We start from the raw sequence: 15,563 nt of genomic DNA, 5'->3' as shown, positions 1-15,563 counted from the left end.
ACATTTGATCATGTCATCTTAAAAGTAAATTAAAGTGATGCAAGAGAAGCTTACAGCATCTCGTAGTCTAAACTGCTAACATATAGTTTTTTGATGAATCACTGCACTTCACATTCAGGCATGTGAGTTGGAGAGTAAATGAAAGTGATGCAAAAAAAACTTACAGCATCTGCTATTCCCATGTGCTAACAGATAGTTTTTTTTATTAATCACTGCACTTCACATTTGAGCATGTCAGCTTGAAAATAAATTAAAGTGATGCAAGAAAAGCTTACAGCACATGGTATTCCTAGATAGGGTCCCACCTCAGTACTATCCAGGCCCAAACTTGTTTCGCTTCCAAGGTCAGACGAGACTGGTCGTTCTCAAGCTGGTGTGGCCGTAAGCCTTAAACACTTACTCAAATTGCCTAATCATAGCAAATATGATCAAAGACCAATCTGACAATTTTTGTTATTAATCCCTGCACTTGACATTGTAGAATGTTATCTTGAAAGTAAATTAAATGATGCAATAAAAGCTTACAACATCTGGTATACGGAGGCACTAACAGACAGTTTTTTTATTAATCACTGCACTTCACATTCAAGCATGTCAGTTGGAGAGTAAATTAAAGTGATGCAATAAAAATTTACAGCATCTGCTATTCCTAGGTGCTAGCAGATAGTTTGATTTAATCATTCACTGCACTTCAAATTTGAACATGATAGCTTGAACATAAATTAAAGGGATGCAATAAAATCTTACAGCACCTGCTATTCCCTGTTACTAAAAGATTTCTATTTAATCTGTACACTTCACATACAAGCATGTCAGTTGCAGATTAAATTAAAGTGATGCAACAAAAACTTACAGCATCTGCTATTCCCAGGTGCTAACAGATAGTTTTTTTTAATTAATCACTGCACTTCACATCCTAGCATGTCATCTTAAAAGTAAATTAAAGTGATGCAAGAGAAGCATACAGCATCTCGTAGTCCAAGCTGCTAACAGATAGTTTTTTGATGAATCACTGCACTTCACATTCAGGCATGTGAGTTGGAGAGTAAATGCAAGTGATGCAAAAAAAACTTACAGCATCTGCTATTCCCATGTGCTAACAGATAGTTTTTTTTATTAATCACTGCACTTCACATTTGAGCATGTCAGCTTGAAAATAAATTAAAGTGATGCAAGAAAAGCTTACAGCACCTGGTATTCCTAGATAGGGTCCCACCTCAGTACTATCCAGGCCCAAACTTGTTTCGCTTCCAAGGTCAGACGAGACTGGTCGTTCTCAAGCTGGTGTGGCCGTAAGCCTTAAACACTTACTCAAATTGCCTAATCATAGCAAATATGATCAAAGACCAATCTGACAATTTTTGTTATTAATCCCTGCACTTGACATTGTAGAATGTTATCTTGAAAGTAAATTAAATGATGCAATAAAAGCTTACAACATCTGGTATACGGAGGCACTAACAGACAGTTTTTTTATTAATCACTGCACTTCACATTCAAGCATGTCAGTTGGAGAGTAAATTAAAGTGATGCAATAAAAACTTACAGCATCTGCTATTCCTAGGTGCTAGCAGATAGTTTGATTTAATCATTCACTGCACTTCAAATTTGAACATGATAGCTTGAACATAAATTAAAGGGATGCAATAAAATCTTACAGCACCTGCTATTCCCTGTTACTAAAAGATTTCTATTTAATCTGTACACTTCACATACAAGCATGTCAGTTGCAGATTAAATTAAAGTGATGCAACAAAAACTTACAGCATCTGCTATTCCCAGGTGCTAACAGATAGTTTTTTTTAATTAATCACTGCACTTCACATCCTAGCATGTCATCTTAAAAGTAAATTAAAGTGATGCAAGAGAAGCATACAGCATCTCGTAGTCCAAGCTGCTAACAGATAGTTTTTTGATGAATCACTGCACTTCACATTCAGGCATGTGAGTTGGAGAGTAAATGAAAGTGATGCAAAAAAAACTTACAGCATCTGCTATTCCCATGTGCTAACAGATAGTTTTTTTTATTAATCACTGCACTTCACATTTGAGCATGTCATCTTGAAAATAAATTAAAGTGATGCAAGAAAAGCTTACAGCACCTGGTATTCCTAGATAGGGTCCCACCTCAGTACTATCCAGGCCCAAACTTGTTTCGCTTCCAAGGTCAGACGAGACTGGTCGTTCTCAAGCTGGTGTGGCCGTAAGCCTTAAACACTTACTCAAATTGCCTAATCATAGCAAATATGATCAAAGACCAATCTGACAATTTTTGTTATTAATCCCTGCACTTGACATTGTAGAATGTTATCTTGAAAGTAAATTAAATGATGCAATAAAAGCTTACAACATCTGGTATACGGAGGCACTAACAGACAGTTTTTTTATTAATCACTGCACTTCACATTCAAGCATGTCAGTTGGAGAGTAAATTAAAGTGATGCAATAAAAACTTACAGCATCTGCTATTCCTAGGTGCTAGCAGATAGTTTGATTTAATCATTCACTGCACTTCAAATTTGAACATGATAGCTTGAACATAAATTAAAGGGATGCAATAAAATCTTACAGCACCTGCTATTCCCTGTTACTAAAAGATTTCTATTTAATCTGTACACTTCACATACAAGCATGTCAGTTGCAGATTAAATTAAAGTGATGCAACAAAAACTTACAGCATCTGCTATTCCCAGGTGCTAACAGATAGTTTTTTTTAATTAATCACTGCACTTCACATCCTAGCATGTCATCTTAAAAGTAAATTAAAGTGATGCAAGAGAAGCTTACAGCATCTCGTAGTCCAAGCTGCTAACAGATAGTTTTTTGATGAATCACTGCACTTCACATTCAGGAATGTGAGTTGGAGAGTAAATGAAAGTGATGCAAAAAAAACTTACAGCATCTGCTATTCCCATGTGCTAACAGATAGTTTTTTTTATTAATCACTGCACTTCACATTTGAGCATGTCAGCTTGAAAATAAATTAAAGTGATGCAAGAAAAGCTTACAGCACCTGGTATTCCTAGGTAGGGTCCCACCTCAGTACTATCCAGGCCCAAAGTTGTTCAGCTTCCAAGGTCAGATGAGATTGGGGGTTCTCAAGCTGGTGTGGCCATAAGCCTTAAACACTTACTCAAATTGCCTAACTATAGCAAATATGATCAAAGACCAATCTGACAATTTTTTTTATTAATCCCTGCACTTGACATTGTAGAATGTTATCTTGAAAGTAAATTAAATGATGCAATAAAAGCTTACAACATCTGGTATACGGAGGCACTAACAGACAGTTTTTTTATTAATCACTGCACTTCACATTCAAGCATGTCAGTTGGAGAGTAAATTAAAGTGATGCAATAAAAACTTACAGCATCTGCTATTCCTAGGTGCTAGCAGATAGTTTGATTTAATCATTCACTGCACTTCAAATTTGAACATGATAGCTTGAACATAAATTAAAGGGATGCAATAAAATCTTACAGCACCTGCTATTCCCTGTTACTAAAAGATTTCTATTTAATCTGTACACTTCACATACAAGCATGTCAGTTGCAGATTAAATTAAAGTGATGCAACAAAAACTTACAGCATCTGCTATTCCCAGGTGCTAACAGACAGTTTTTTTTAATTAATCACTGCACTTCACATTTGATCATGTCATCTTAAAAGTAAATTAAAGTGATGCAAGAGAAGCTTACAGCATCTCGTAGTCTAAACTGCTAACATATAGTTTTTTGATGAATCACTGCACTTCACATTCAGGCATGTGAGTTGGAGAGTAAATGAAAGTGATGCAAAAAAAACTTACAGCATCTGCTATTCCCATGTGCTAACAGATAGTTTTTTTTATTAATCACTGCACTTCACATTTGAGCATGTCAGCTTGAAAATAAATTAAAGTGATGCAAGAAAAGCTTACAGCACATGGTATTCCTAGATAGGGTCCCACCTCAGTACTATCCAGGCCCAAACTTGTTTCGCTTCCAAGGTCAGACGAGACTGGTCGTTCTCAAGCTGGTGTGGCCGTAAGCCTTAAACACTTACTCAAATTGCCTAATCATAGCAAATATGATCAAAGACCAATCTGACAATTTTTGTTATTAATCCCTGCACTTGACATTGTAGAATGTTATCTTGAAAGTAAATTAAATGATGCAATAAAAGCTTACAACATCTGGTATACGGAGGCACTAACAGACAGTTTTTTTATTAATCACTGCACTTCACATTCAAGCATGTCAGTTGGAGAGTAAATTAAAGTGATGCAATAAAAATTTACAGCATCTGCTATTCCTAGGTGCTAGCAGATAGTTTGATTTAATCATTCACTGCACTTCAAATTTGAACATGATAGCTTGAACATAAATTAAAGGGATGCAATAAAATCTTACAGCACCTGCTATTCCCTGTTACTAAAAGATTTCTATTTAATCTGTACACTTCACATACAAGCATGTCAGTTGCAGATTAAATTAAAGTGATGCAACAAAAACTTACAGCATCTGCTATTCCCAGGTGCTAACAGATAGTTTTTTTTAATTAATCACTGCACTTCACATCCTAGCATGTCATCTTAAAAGTAAATTAAAGTGATGCAAGAGAAGCATACAGCATCTCGTAGTCCAAGCTGCTAACAGATAGTTTTTTGATGAATCACTGCACTTCACATTCAGGCATGTGAGTTGGAGAGTAAATGCAAGTGATGCAAAAAAAACTTACAGCATCTGCTATTCCCATGTGCTAACAGATAGTTTTTTTTATTAATCACTGCACTTCACATTTGAGCATGTCAGCTTGAAAATAAATTAAAGTGATGCAAGAAAAGCTTACAGCACCTGGTATTCCTAGGTAGGGTCCCACCTCAGTACTATCCAGGCCCAAACTTACTTAGCTTCCAAGGTCAGATGAGATTGGCCGTTCTCAAGCTGGTGTGGCCGTAAGCCTTAAAAGCTTCCTCAAATTGCCTAATTATAGCAAATATGATCAAAGACCAATCTGACAATTTTTTTTATTAATCCCTGCACTTGACATTGTAGAATGTTATCTTGAAAGTAAATTAAATGATGCAATAAAATCTTACAACATCTGGTATACGGAGGCACTAACAGACAGTTTTTTTATTAATCACTGCACTTCACATTCAAGCATGTCAGTTGGAGAGTAAATTAAAGTGATGCAATAAAAACTTACAGCATCTGCTATTCCCAGGTGCTAGCAGATAGTTTGATTTAATTATTCACTGCACTTCAAATTTGAACATGATAGCTTGAACATAAATTAAAGGGATGCAATAAAATCTTACAGCACCTGCTATTCCCTGGTACTAAAAGATTTCTATTTAATCTGTACACTTCACATACAAGCATGTCAGTTGCAGATTAAATTAAAGTGATGCAACAAAAACTTACAGCATCTGCTATTCCCAGGTGCTAACAGATAGTTTTTTTTAATTAATCACTGCACTTCACATCCTAGCATGTCATCTTAAAAGTAAATTAAAGTGATGCAAGAGAAGCATACAGCATCTCGTAGTCCAAGCTGCTAACAGATAGTTTTTTGATGAATCACTGCACTTCACATTCAGGAATGTGAGTTGGAGAGTAAATGCAAGTGATGCAAAAAAAACTTACAGCATCTGCTATTCCCATGTGCTAACAGATAGTTTTTTTTTATTAATCACTGCACTTCACATTTGAGCATGTCAGCTTGAAAATAAATTAAAGTGATGCAAGAAAAGCTTACAGCACCTGGTATTCCTAGGTAGGGTCCCACCTCAGTACTATCCAGGCCCAAACTTACTTAGCTTCCAAGTTCAGATGAGATTGGCCGTTCTCAAGCTGGTGTGGCCGTAAGCCTTAAAAGCTTCCTCAAATTGCCTAATTATAGCAAATATGATCAAAGACCAATCTGACAATTTTTTTTATTAATCCCTGCACTTGACATTGTAGAATGTTATCTTGAAAGTAAATTAAATGATGCAATAAAATCTTACAACATCTGGTATACGGAGGCACTAACAGACAGTTTTTTTATTAATCACTGCACTTCACATTCAAGCATGTCAGTTGGAGAGTAAATTAAAGTGATGCAATAAAAACTTACAGCATCTGCTATTCCTAGGTGCTAGCAGATAGTTTGATTTAATCATTCACTGCACTTCAAATTTGAACATGATAGCTTGAACATAAATTAAAGGGATGCGATAAAATCTTACAGCACCTGCTATTCCCTGTTACTAAAAGATTTCTATTTAATCTGTACACTTCACATACAAGCATGTCAGTTGCAGATTAAATTAAAGTGATGCAACAAAAACTTACAGCATCTGCTATTCCCAGGTGCTAACAGATAGTTTTTTTTAATTAATCACTGCACTTCACATCCTAGCATGTCATCTTAAAAGTAAATTAAAGTGATGCAAGAGAAGCATACAGCATCTCGTAGTCCAAGCTGCTAACAGATAGGTTTTTGATGAATCACTGCACTTCACATTCAGGCATGTGAGTTGGAGAGTAAATGAAAGTGATGCAAAAAAAACTTACAGCATCTGCTATTCCCATGTGCTAACAGATAGTTTTTTTTATTAATCACTGCACTTCACATTTGAGCATGTCAGCTTGAAAATAAATTAAAGTGATGCAAGAAAAGCTTACAGCACCTGGTATTCCTAGGTAGGGTCCCACCTCAGTACTATCCAGGCCCAAAGTTGTTCAGCTTCCAAGGTCAGATGAGATTGGGGGTTCTCAAGCTGGTGTGGCCATAAGCCTTAAACACTTACTCAAATTGCCTAACTATAGCAAATATGATCAAAGACCAATCTGACAATTTTTTTTATTAATCCCTGCACTTGACATTGTAGAATGTTATCTTGAAAGTAAATTAAATGATGCAATAAAAGCTTACAACATCTGGTATACGGAGGCACTAACAGACAGTTTTTTTATTAATCACTGCACTTCACATTCAAGCATGTCAGTTGGAGAGTAAATTAAAGTGATGCAATAAAAACTTACAGCATCTGCTATTCCTAGGTGCTAGCAGATAGTTTGATTTAATCATTCACTGCACTTCAAATTTGAACATGATAGCTTGAACATAAATTAAAGGGATGCAATAAAATCTTACAGCACCTGCTATTCCCTGTTACTAAAAGATTTCTATTTAATCTGTACACTTCACATACAAGCATGTCAGTTGCAGATTAAATTAAAGTGATGCAACAAAAACTTACAGCATCTGCTATTCCCAGGTGCTAACAGATAGTTTTTTTTAATTAATCACTGCACTTCACATCCTAGCATGTCATCTTAAAAGTAAATTAAAGTGATGCAAGAGAAGCTTACAGCATCTCGTAGTCCAAGCTGCTAACAGATAGTTTTTTGATGAATCACTGCACTTCACATTCAGGCATGTGAGTTGGAGAGTAAATGAAAGTGATGCAAAAAAAACTTACAGCATCTGCTATTCCCATGTGCTAACAGATAGTTTTTTTTATTAATCACTGCACTTCACATTTGAGCATGTCAGCTTGAAAATAAATTAAAGTGATGCAAGAAAAGCTTACAGCACCTGGTATTCCTAGGTAGGGTCCCACCTCAGTACTATCCAGGCCCAAACTTACTTCGCTTCCAAGGTCAGATGAGATTGGGCGTTCTCAAGCTGGTGTGGCCGTAAGCCTTAAAAGCTTCCTCAAATTGCCTAATCATTGCAAATATGATCAAAGACCAATCTGACAATTTTTTTTATTAATCCCTGCACTTGACATTCTAGAATGTTATCTTGAAAGTAAATTAAATGATGCAATAAAATCTTACAACATCTGGTATACGGAGGCACTAACAGACAGTTTTTTTTATTAATCACTGCACTTCACATTCAAGCATGTCAGTTGGAGAGTAAATTAAAGTGATGCAATAAAAACTTACAGCATCTGCTATTCCCAGGTGCTAGCAGATAGTTTGATTTAATTATTCACTGCACTTCAAATTTGAACATGATAGCTTGAACATAAATTAAAGGGATGCAATAAAATCTTACAGCACCTGCTATTCCCTGGTACTAAAAGATTTCTATTTAATCTGTACACTTCACAAACAAGCATGTCAGTTGCAGATTAAATTAAAGTGATGCAACAAAAATTTACAGCATCTGCTATTCCCAGGTGCTAACAGACAGTTTTTTTTAATTAATCACTGCACTTCACATCCTAGCATGTCATCTTAAAAGTAAATTAAAGTGATGCAAGAGAAGCTTACAGCATCTCGTAGTCCAAGCTGCTAACAGATAGTTTTTTGATGAATCACTGCACTTCACATTTGAGCATGTCAGCTTGAAAATAAATTAAAGTGATGCAAGAAAAGCTTACAGCACCTGGTATTCCTAGATAGGGTCCCACCTCAGTACTATCCAGGCCCAAACTTGTTTCGCTTCCAAGGTCAGACGAGACTGGTCGTTCTCAAGCTGGTGTGGCCGTAAGCCTTAAACACTTACTCAAATTGCCTAGTCATAGCAAATATGATCAAAGACCAATCTGACAATTTTTGTTATTAATCCCTGCACTTGACATTGTAGAATGTTATCTTGAAAGTAAATTAAATGATGCAATAAAAGCTTACAACATCTGGTACACGGAGGCACTAACAGACAGTTTTTTTATTAATCACTGCACTTCACATTCAAGCATGTCAGTTGGAGAGTAAATTAAAGTGATGCAATAAAAACTTACAGCATCTGCTATTCCCTGTTACTAAAAGATTTCTATTTAATCTCTACACTTCACATACAAGCATGTCAGTTGCAGATTAAATTAAAGTGATGCAACAAAAACTTACAGCATCTGCTATTCCCAGGTGCTAACAGATAGTTTTTTTTAATTAATCACTGCACTTCACATCCTAGCATGTCATCTTAAAAGTAAATTAAAGTGATGCAAGAGAAGCATACAGCATCTCGTAGTCCAAGCTGCTAACAGATAGTTTTTTGATGAATCACTGCACTTCACATTCAGGCATGTGAGTTGGAGAGTAAATGAAAGTGATGCAAAAAAAACTTACAGCATCTGCTATTCCCATGTGCTAACAGATAGTTTTTTTTATTAATCACTGCACTTCACATTTGAGCATGTCAGCTTGAAAATAAATTAAAGTGATGCAAGAAAAGCTTACAGCACCTGGTATTCCTAGATAGGGTCCCACCTCAGTACTATCCAGGCCCAAACTTGTTTCGCTTCCAAGGTCAGACGAGACTGGTCGTTCTCAAGCTGGTGTGGCCGTAAGCCTTAAACACTTACTCAAATTGCCTAATCATAGCAAATATGATCAAAGACCAATCTGACAATTTTTGTTATTAATCCCTGCACTTGACATTGTAGAATGTTATCTTGAAAGTAAATTAAATGATGCAATAAAAGCTTACAACATCTGGTATACGGAGGCACTAACAGACAGTTTTTTTATTAATCACTGCACTTCACATTCAAGCATGTCAGTTGGAGAGTAAATTAAAGTGATGCAATAAAAACTTACAGCATCTGCTATTCCCTGTTACTAAAAGATTTCTATTTAATCTGTACACTTCACATACAAGCATGTCAGTTGCAGATTAAATTAAAGTGATGCAACAAAAACTTACAGCATCTGCTATTCCCAGGTGCTAACAGATAGTTTTTTTTAATTAATCACTGCACTTCACATCCTAGCATGTCATCTTAAAAGTAAATTAAAGTGATGCAAGAGAAGCATGCAGCATCTCGTAGTCCAAGCTGCTAACAGATAGTTTTTTGATGAATCACTGCACTTCACATTCAGGCATGTGAGTTGGAGAGTAAATGAAAGTGATGCAAAAAAAACTTACAGCATCTGCTATTCCCATGTGCTAACAGATAGTTTTTTTTATTAATCACTGCACTTCACATTTGAGCATGTCAGCTTGAAAATAAATTAAAGTGATGCAAGAAAAGCTTACAGCACCTGGTATTCCTAGATAGGGTCCCACCTCAGTACTATCCAGGCCCAAACTTGTTTCGCTTCCAAGGTCAGACGAGAATAGTCGTTCTCAAGCTGGTGTGGCCGTAAGCCTTAAACACTTACTCAAATTGCATAATCATAGCAAATATGATCAAAGACCAATCTGACAATTTTTGTTATTAATCCCTGCACTTGACATTGTAGAATGTTATCTTGAAAGTAAATTAAATGATGCAATAAAAGCTTACAACATCTGGTATACGGAGGCACTAACAGACAGTTTTTTTATTAATCACTGCACTTCACATTCAAGCATGTCAGTTGGAGAGTAAATTAAAGTGATGCAATAAAAACTTACAGCATCTGCTATTCCTAGGTGCTAGCAGATAGTTTGATTTAATCATTCACTGCACTTCAAATTTGAACATGATAGCTTGAACATAAATTAAAGGGATGCAATAAAATCTTACAGCACCTGCTATTCCCTGTTACTAAAAGATTTCTATTTAATCTGTACACTTCACATACAAGCATGTCAGTTGCAGATTAAATTAAAGTGATGCAACAAAAACTTACAGCATCTGCTATTCCCAGGTGCTAACAGATAGTTTTTTTTAATTAATCACTGCACTTCACATCCTAGCATGTCATCTTAAAAGTAAATTAAAGTGATGCAAGAGAAGCTTACAGCATCTCGTAGTCCAAGCTGCTAACAGATAGTTTTTTGATGAATCACTGCACTTCACATTCAGGAATGTGAGTTGGAGAGTAAATGAAAGTGATGCAAAAAAAACTTACAGCATCTGCTATTCCCATGTGCTAACAGATAGTTTTTTTTATTAATCACTGCACTTCACATTTGAGCATGTCAGCTTGAAAATAAATTAAAGTGATGCAAGAAAAGCTTACAGCACCTGGTATTCCTAGGTAGGGTCCCACCTCAGTACTATCCAGGCCCAAAGTTGTTCAGCTTCCAAGGTCAGATGAGATTGGGGGTTCTCAAGCTGGTGTGGCCATAAGCCTTAAACACTTACTCAAATTGCCTAACTATAGCAAATATGATCAAAGACCAATCTGACAATTTTTTTTATTAATCCCTGCACTTGACATTGTAGAATGTTATCTTGAAAGTAAATTAAATGATGCAATAAAAGCTTACAACATCTGGTATACGGAGGCACTAACAGACAGTTTTTTTATTAATCACTGCACTTCACATTCAAGCATGTCAGTTGGAGAGTAAATTAAAGTGATGCAATAAAAACTTACAGCATCTGCTATTCCTAGGTGCTAGCAGATAGTTTGATTTAATCATTCACTGCACTTCAAATTTGAACATGATAGCTTGAACATAAATTAAAGGGATGCAATAAAATCTTACAGCACCTGCTATTCCCTGGTACTAAAAGATTTCTATTTAATCTGTACACTTCACAAACAAGCATGTCAGTTGCAGATTAAATTAAAGTGATGCAACAAAAACTTACAGCATCTGCTATTCCCAGGTGCTAACAGACAGTTTTTTTTAATTAATCACTGCACTTCACATTTGAGCATGTCATCTTAAAAGTAAATTAAAGTGATGCAAGAGAAGCTTACAGCATCTCGTAGTCCAAGCTGCTAACATATAGTTTTTTGATGAATCACTGCACTTCACATTCAGGCATGTGAGTTGGAGAGTAAATGAAAGTGATGCAAAAAAAACTTACAGCATCTGCTATTCCCATGTGCTAACAGATAGTTTTTTTTATTAATCACTGCACTTCACATTTGAGCATGTCAGCTTGAAAATAAATTAAAGTGATGCAAGAAAAGCTTACAGCACCTGGTATTCCTAGATAGGGTCCCACCTCAGTACTATCCAGGCCCAAACTTGTTTCGCTTCCAAGGTCAGACGAGACTGGTCGTTCTCAAGCTGGTGTGGCCGTAAGCCTTAAACACTTACTCAAATTGCCTAATCATAGCAAATATGATCAAAGACCAATCTGACAATTTTTGTTATTAATCCCTGCACTTGACATTGTAGAATGTTATCTTGAAAGTAAATTAAATGATGCAATAAAAGCTTACAACATCTGGTATACGGAGGCACTAACAGACAGTTTTTTTATTAATCACTGCACTTCACATTCAAGCATGTCAGTTGGAGAGTAAATTAAAGTGATGCAATAAAAACTTACAGCATCTGCTATTCCTAGGTGCTAGCAGATAGTTTGATTTAATCATTCACTGCACTTCAAATTTGAACATGATAGCTTGAACATAAATTAAAGGGATGCAATAAAATCTTACAGCACCTGCTATTCCCTGTTACTAAAAGATTTCTATTTAATCTGTACACTTCACATACAAGCATGTCAGTTGCAGATTAAATTAAAGTGATGCAACAAAAACTTACAGCATCTGCTATTCACAGGTGCTAACAGATAGTTTTTTTTAATTAATCACTGCACTTCACATCCTAGCATGTCATCTTAAAAGTAAATTAAAGTGATGCAAGAGAAGCTTACAGCATCTCGTAGTCCAAGCTGCTAACAGATAGTTTTTTGATGAATCACTGCACTTCACATTCAGGCATGTGAGTTGGAGAGTAAATGAAAGTGATGCAAAAAAAACTTACAGCATCTGCTATTCCCATGTGCTAACAGATAGTTTTTTTTATTAATCACTGCACTTCACATTTGAGCATGTCAGCTTGAAAATAAATTAAAGTGATGCAAGAAAAGCTTACAGCACCTGGTATTCCTAGGTAGGGTCCCACCTCAGTACTATCCAGGCCCAAACTTACTTAGCTTCCAAGGTCAGATGAGATTGGGCGTTCTCAAGCTGGTGTGGCCGTAAGCCTTAAAAGCTTCCTCAAATTGCCTAATCATTGCAAATATGATCAAAGACCAATCTGACAATTTTTTTTATTAATCCCTGCACTTGACATTCTAGAATGTTATCTTGAAAGTAAATTAAATGATGCAATAAAATCTTACAACATCTGGTATACGGAGGCACTAACAGACAGTTTTTTTTATTAATCACTGCACTTCACATTCAAGCATGTCAGTTGGAGAGTAAATTAAAGTGATGCAATAAAAACTTACAGCATCTGCTATTCCCAGGTGCTAGCAGATAGTTTGATTTAATTATTCACTGCACTTCAAATTTGAACATGATAGCTTGAACATAAATTAAAGGGATGCAATAAAATCTTACAGCACCTGCTATTCCCTGGTACTAAAAGATTTCTATTTAATCTGTACACTTCACAAACAAGCATGTCAGTTGCAGATTAAATTAAAGTGATGCAACAAAAACTTACAGCATCTGCTATTCCCAGGTGCTAACAGACAGTTTTTTTTAATTAATCACTGCACTTCACATCCTAGCATGTCATCTTAAAAGTAAATTAAAGTGATGCAAGAGAAGCTTACAGCATCTCGTAGTCCAAGCTGCTAACAGATAGTTTTTTGATGAATCACTGCACTTCACATTTGAGCATGTCAGCTTGAAAATAAATTAAAGTGATGCAAGAAAAGCTTACAGCACCTGGTATTCCTAGATAGGGTCCCACCTCAGTACTATCCAGGCCCAAACTTGTTTCGCTTCCAAGGTCAGACGAGAATAGTCGTTCTCAAGCTGGTGTGGCCGTAAGCCTTAAACACTTACTCAAATTGCATAATCATAGCAAATATGATCAAAGACCAATCTGACAATTTTTGTTATTAATCCCTGCACTTGACATTGTAGAATGTTATCTTGAAAGTAAATTAAATGATGCAATAAAAGCTTACAACATCTGGTATACGGAGGCACTAACAGACAGTTTTTTTATTAATCACTGCACTTCACATTCAAGCATGTCAGTTGGAGAGTAAATTAAAGTGATGCAATAAAAACTTACAGCATCTGCTATTCCTAGGTGCTAGCAGATAGTTTGATTTAATCATTCACTGCACTTCAAATTTGAACATGATAGCTTGAACATAAATTAAAGGGATGCAATAAAATCTTACAGCACCTGCTATTCCCTGTTACTAAAAGATTTCTATTTAATCTGTACACTTCACATACAAGCATGTCAGTTGCAGATTAAATTAAAGTGATGCAACAAAAACTTACAGCATCTGCTATTCCCAGGTGCTAACAGATAGTTTTTTTTAATTAATCACTGCACTTCACATCCTAGCATGTCATCTTAAAAGTAAATTAAAGTGATGCAAGAGAAGCTTACAGCATCTCGTAGTCCAAGCTGCTAACAGATAGTTTTTTGATGAATCACTGCACTTCACATTCAGGAATGTGAGTTGGAGAGTAAATGAAAGTGATGCAAAAAAAACTTACAGCATCTGCTATTCCCATGTGCTAACAGAGAGTTTTTTTTATTAATCACTGCACTTCACATTTGAGCATGTCAGCTTGAAAGTAAATTAGAGTGATGCAAGAAAAGCTTACAGCACCTGGTATTCCTAGGTAGGGTCCCACCTCAGTACTATCCAGGCCCAAACTTACTTAGCTTCCAAGGTCAGATGAGATTGGGCGTTCTCAAGCTGGTGTGGCCGTAAGCCTTAAAAGCTTCCTCAAATTGCCTAATCATAGCAAATATGATCAAAGACCAATCTGACAATTTTTTTTATTAATCCCTGCACTTGACATTCTAGAATGTTATCTTGAAAGTAAATTAAATGATGCAATAAAATCTTACAACATCTGGTATACGGAGGCACTAACAGACAGTTTTTTTTATTAATCACTGCACTTCACATTCAAGCATGTCAGTTGGAGAGTAAATTAAAGTGATGCAATAAAAACTTACAGCATCTGCTATTCCCAGGTGCTAGCAGATAGTTTGATTTAATTATTCACTGCACTTCAAATTTGAACATGATAGCTTGAACATAAATTAAAGGGATGCAATAAAATCTTACAGCACCTGCTATTCCCTGGTACTAAAAGATTTCTATTTAATCTGTACACTTCACAAACAAGCATGGCAGTTGCAGATTAAATTAAAGTGATGCAACAAAAACTTACAGCATCTGCTATTCCCAGGTGCTAACAGACAGTTTTTTTTAATTAATCACTGCACTTCACATCCTAGCATGTCATCTTAAAAGTAAATTAAAGTGATGCAAGAGAAGCTTACAGCATCTCGTAGTCCAAGCTGCTAACAGATAGTTTTTTGATGAATCACTGCACTTCACATTTGAGCATGTCAGCTTGAAAATAAATTAAAGTGATGCAAGAAAAGCTTACAGCACCTGGTATTCCTAGATAGGGTCCCACCTCAGTACTATCCAGGCCCAAACTTGTTTCGCTTCCAAGGTCAGACGAGAATAGTCGTTCTCAAGCTGGTGTGGCCGTAAGCCTTAAACACTTACTCAAATTGCATAATCATAGCAAATATGATCAAAGACCAATCTGACAATTTTTGTTATTAATCCCTGCACTTGACATTGTAGAATGTTATCTTGAAAGTAAATTAAATGATGCAATAAAAGCTTACAACATCTGGTATACGGAGGCACTAACAGACAGTTTTTTTATTAATCACTGCACTTCACATTCAAGCATGTCAGTTGGAGAGTAAATTAAAGTGATGCAATAAAA

General features: G+C 35.9%; 18 pseudogenes; all 18 read right to left on the bottom strand.

The window, feature by feature from the left end:
- Positions 1-268: 268 nt before the first annotated feature.
- On the bottom strand, positions 269-387 carry LOC145645155 (5S ribosomal RNA; annotated as a pseudogene).
- A 792-nt stretch (positions 388-1,179) lies between these two features.
- Positions 1,180-1,298, bottom strand: LOC145644049 (5S ribosomal RNA; annotated as a pseudogene).
- A 792-nt stretch (positions 1,299-2,090) lies between these two features.
- LOC145644048 (5S ribosomal RNA) lies at positions 2,091-2,209 on the bottom strand (annotated as a pseudogene).
- A 792-nt stretch (positions 2,210-3,001) lies between these two features.
- Positions 3,002-3,120, bottom strand: LOC145644254 (5S ribosomal RNA; annotated as a pseudogene).
- Positions 3,121-3,912: 792 nt separating this feature from the next.
- On the bottom strand, positions 3,913-4,031 carry LOC145645154 (5S ribosomal RNA; annotated as a pseudogene).
- A 792-nt stretch (positions 4,032-4,823) lies between these two features.
- LOC145649803 (5S ribosomal RNA) lies at positions 4,824-4,942 on the bottom strand (annotated as a pseudogene).
- Positions 4,943-5,735: 793 nt separating this feature from the next.
- Positions 5,736-5,854, bottom strand: LOC145648810 (5S ribosomal RNA; annotated as a pseudogene).
- Positions 5,855-6,646: 792 nt separating this feature from the next.
- Positions 6,647-6,765, bottom strand: LOC145644252 (5S ribosomal RNA; annotated as a pseudogene).
- A 792-nt stretch (positions 6,766-7,557) lies between these two features.
- On the bottom strand, positions 7,558-7,676 carry LOC145648812 (5S ribosomal RNA; annotated as a pseudogene).
- Positions 7,677-8,358: 682 nt separating this feature from the next.
- On the bottom strand, positions 8,359-8,477 carry LOC145644047 (5S ribosomal RNA; annotated as a pseudogene).
- Positions 8,478-9,157: 680 nt separating this feature from the next.
- Positions 9,158-9,276, bottom strand: LOC145644045 (5S ribosomal RNA; annotated as a pseudogene).
- Positions 9,277-9,956: 680 nt separating this feature from the next.
- Positions 9,957-10,075, bottom strand: LOC145645078 (5S ribosomal RNA; annotated as a pseudogene).
- A 792-nt stretch (positions 10,076-10,867) lies between these two features.
- On the bottom strand, positions 10,868-10,986 carry LOC145644251 (5S ribosomal RNA; annotated as a pseudogene).
- A 792-nt stretch (positions 10,987-11,778) lies between these two features.
- LOC145644044 (5S ribosomal RNA) lies at positions 11,779-11,897 on the bottom strand (annotated as a pseudogene).
- Positions 11,898-12,689: 792 nt separating this feature from the next.
- On the bottom strand, positions 12,690-12,808 carry LOC145647745 (5S ribosomal RNA; annotated as a pseudogene).
- Positions 12,809-13,490: 682 nt separating this feature from the next.
- LOC145645077 (5S ribosomal RNA) lies at positions 13,491-13,609 on the bottom strand (annotated as a pseudogene).
- A 792-nt stretch (positions 13,610-14,401) lies between these two features.
- On the bottom strand, positions 14,402-14,520 carry LOC145647744 (5S ribosomal RNA; annotated as a pseudogene).
- Positions 14,521-15,202: 682 nt separating this feature from the next.
- Positions 15,203-15,321, bottom strand: LOC145645076 (5S ribosomal RNA; annotated as a pseudogene).
- Between the last annotated feature and the right edge of the window lie 242 nt (positions 15,322-15,563).

The sequence above is a fragment of the Electrophorus electricus genome, chromosome 13 (genome assembly GCF_041902795.1).
Source record: "Electrophorus electricus isolate QZ-2024a chromosome 13, ASM4190279v1, whole genome shotgun sequence".
Lineage (NCBI taxonomy): Eukaryota > Metazoa > Chordata > Actinopteri > Gymnotiformes > Gymnotidae > Electrophorus > Electrophorus electricus.
Note: the sequence above shows the minus strand (reverse complement) of the source record. Positions and strands in the feature narration are given on the sequence as shown.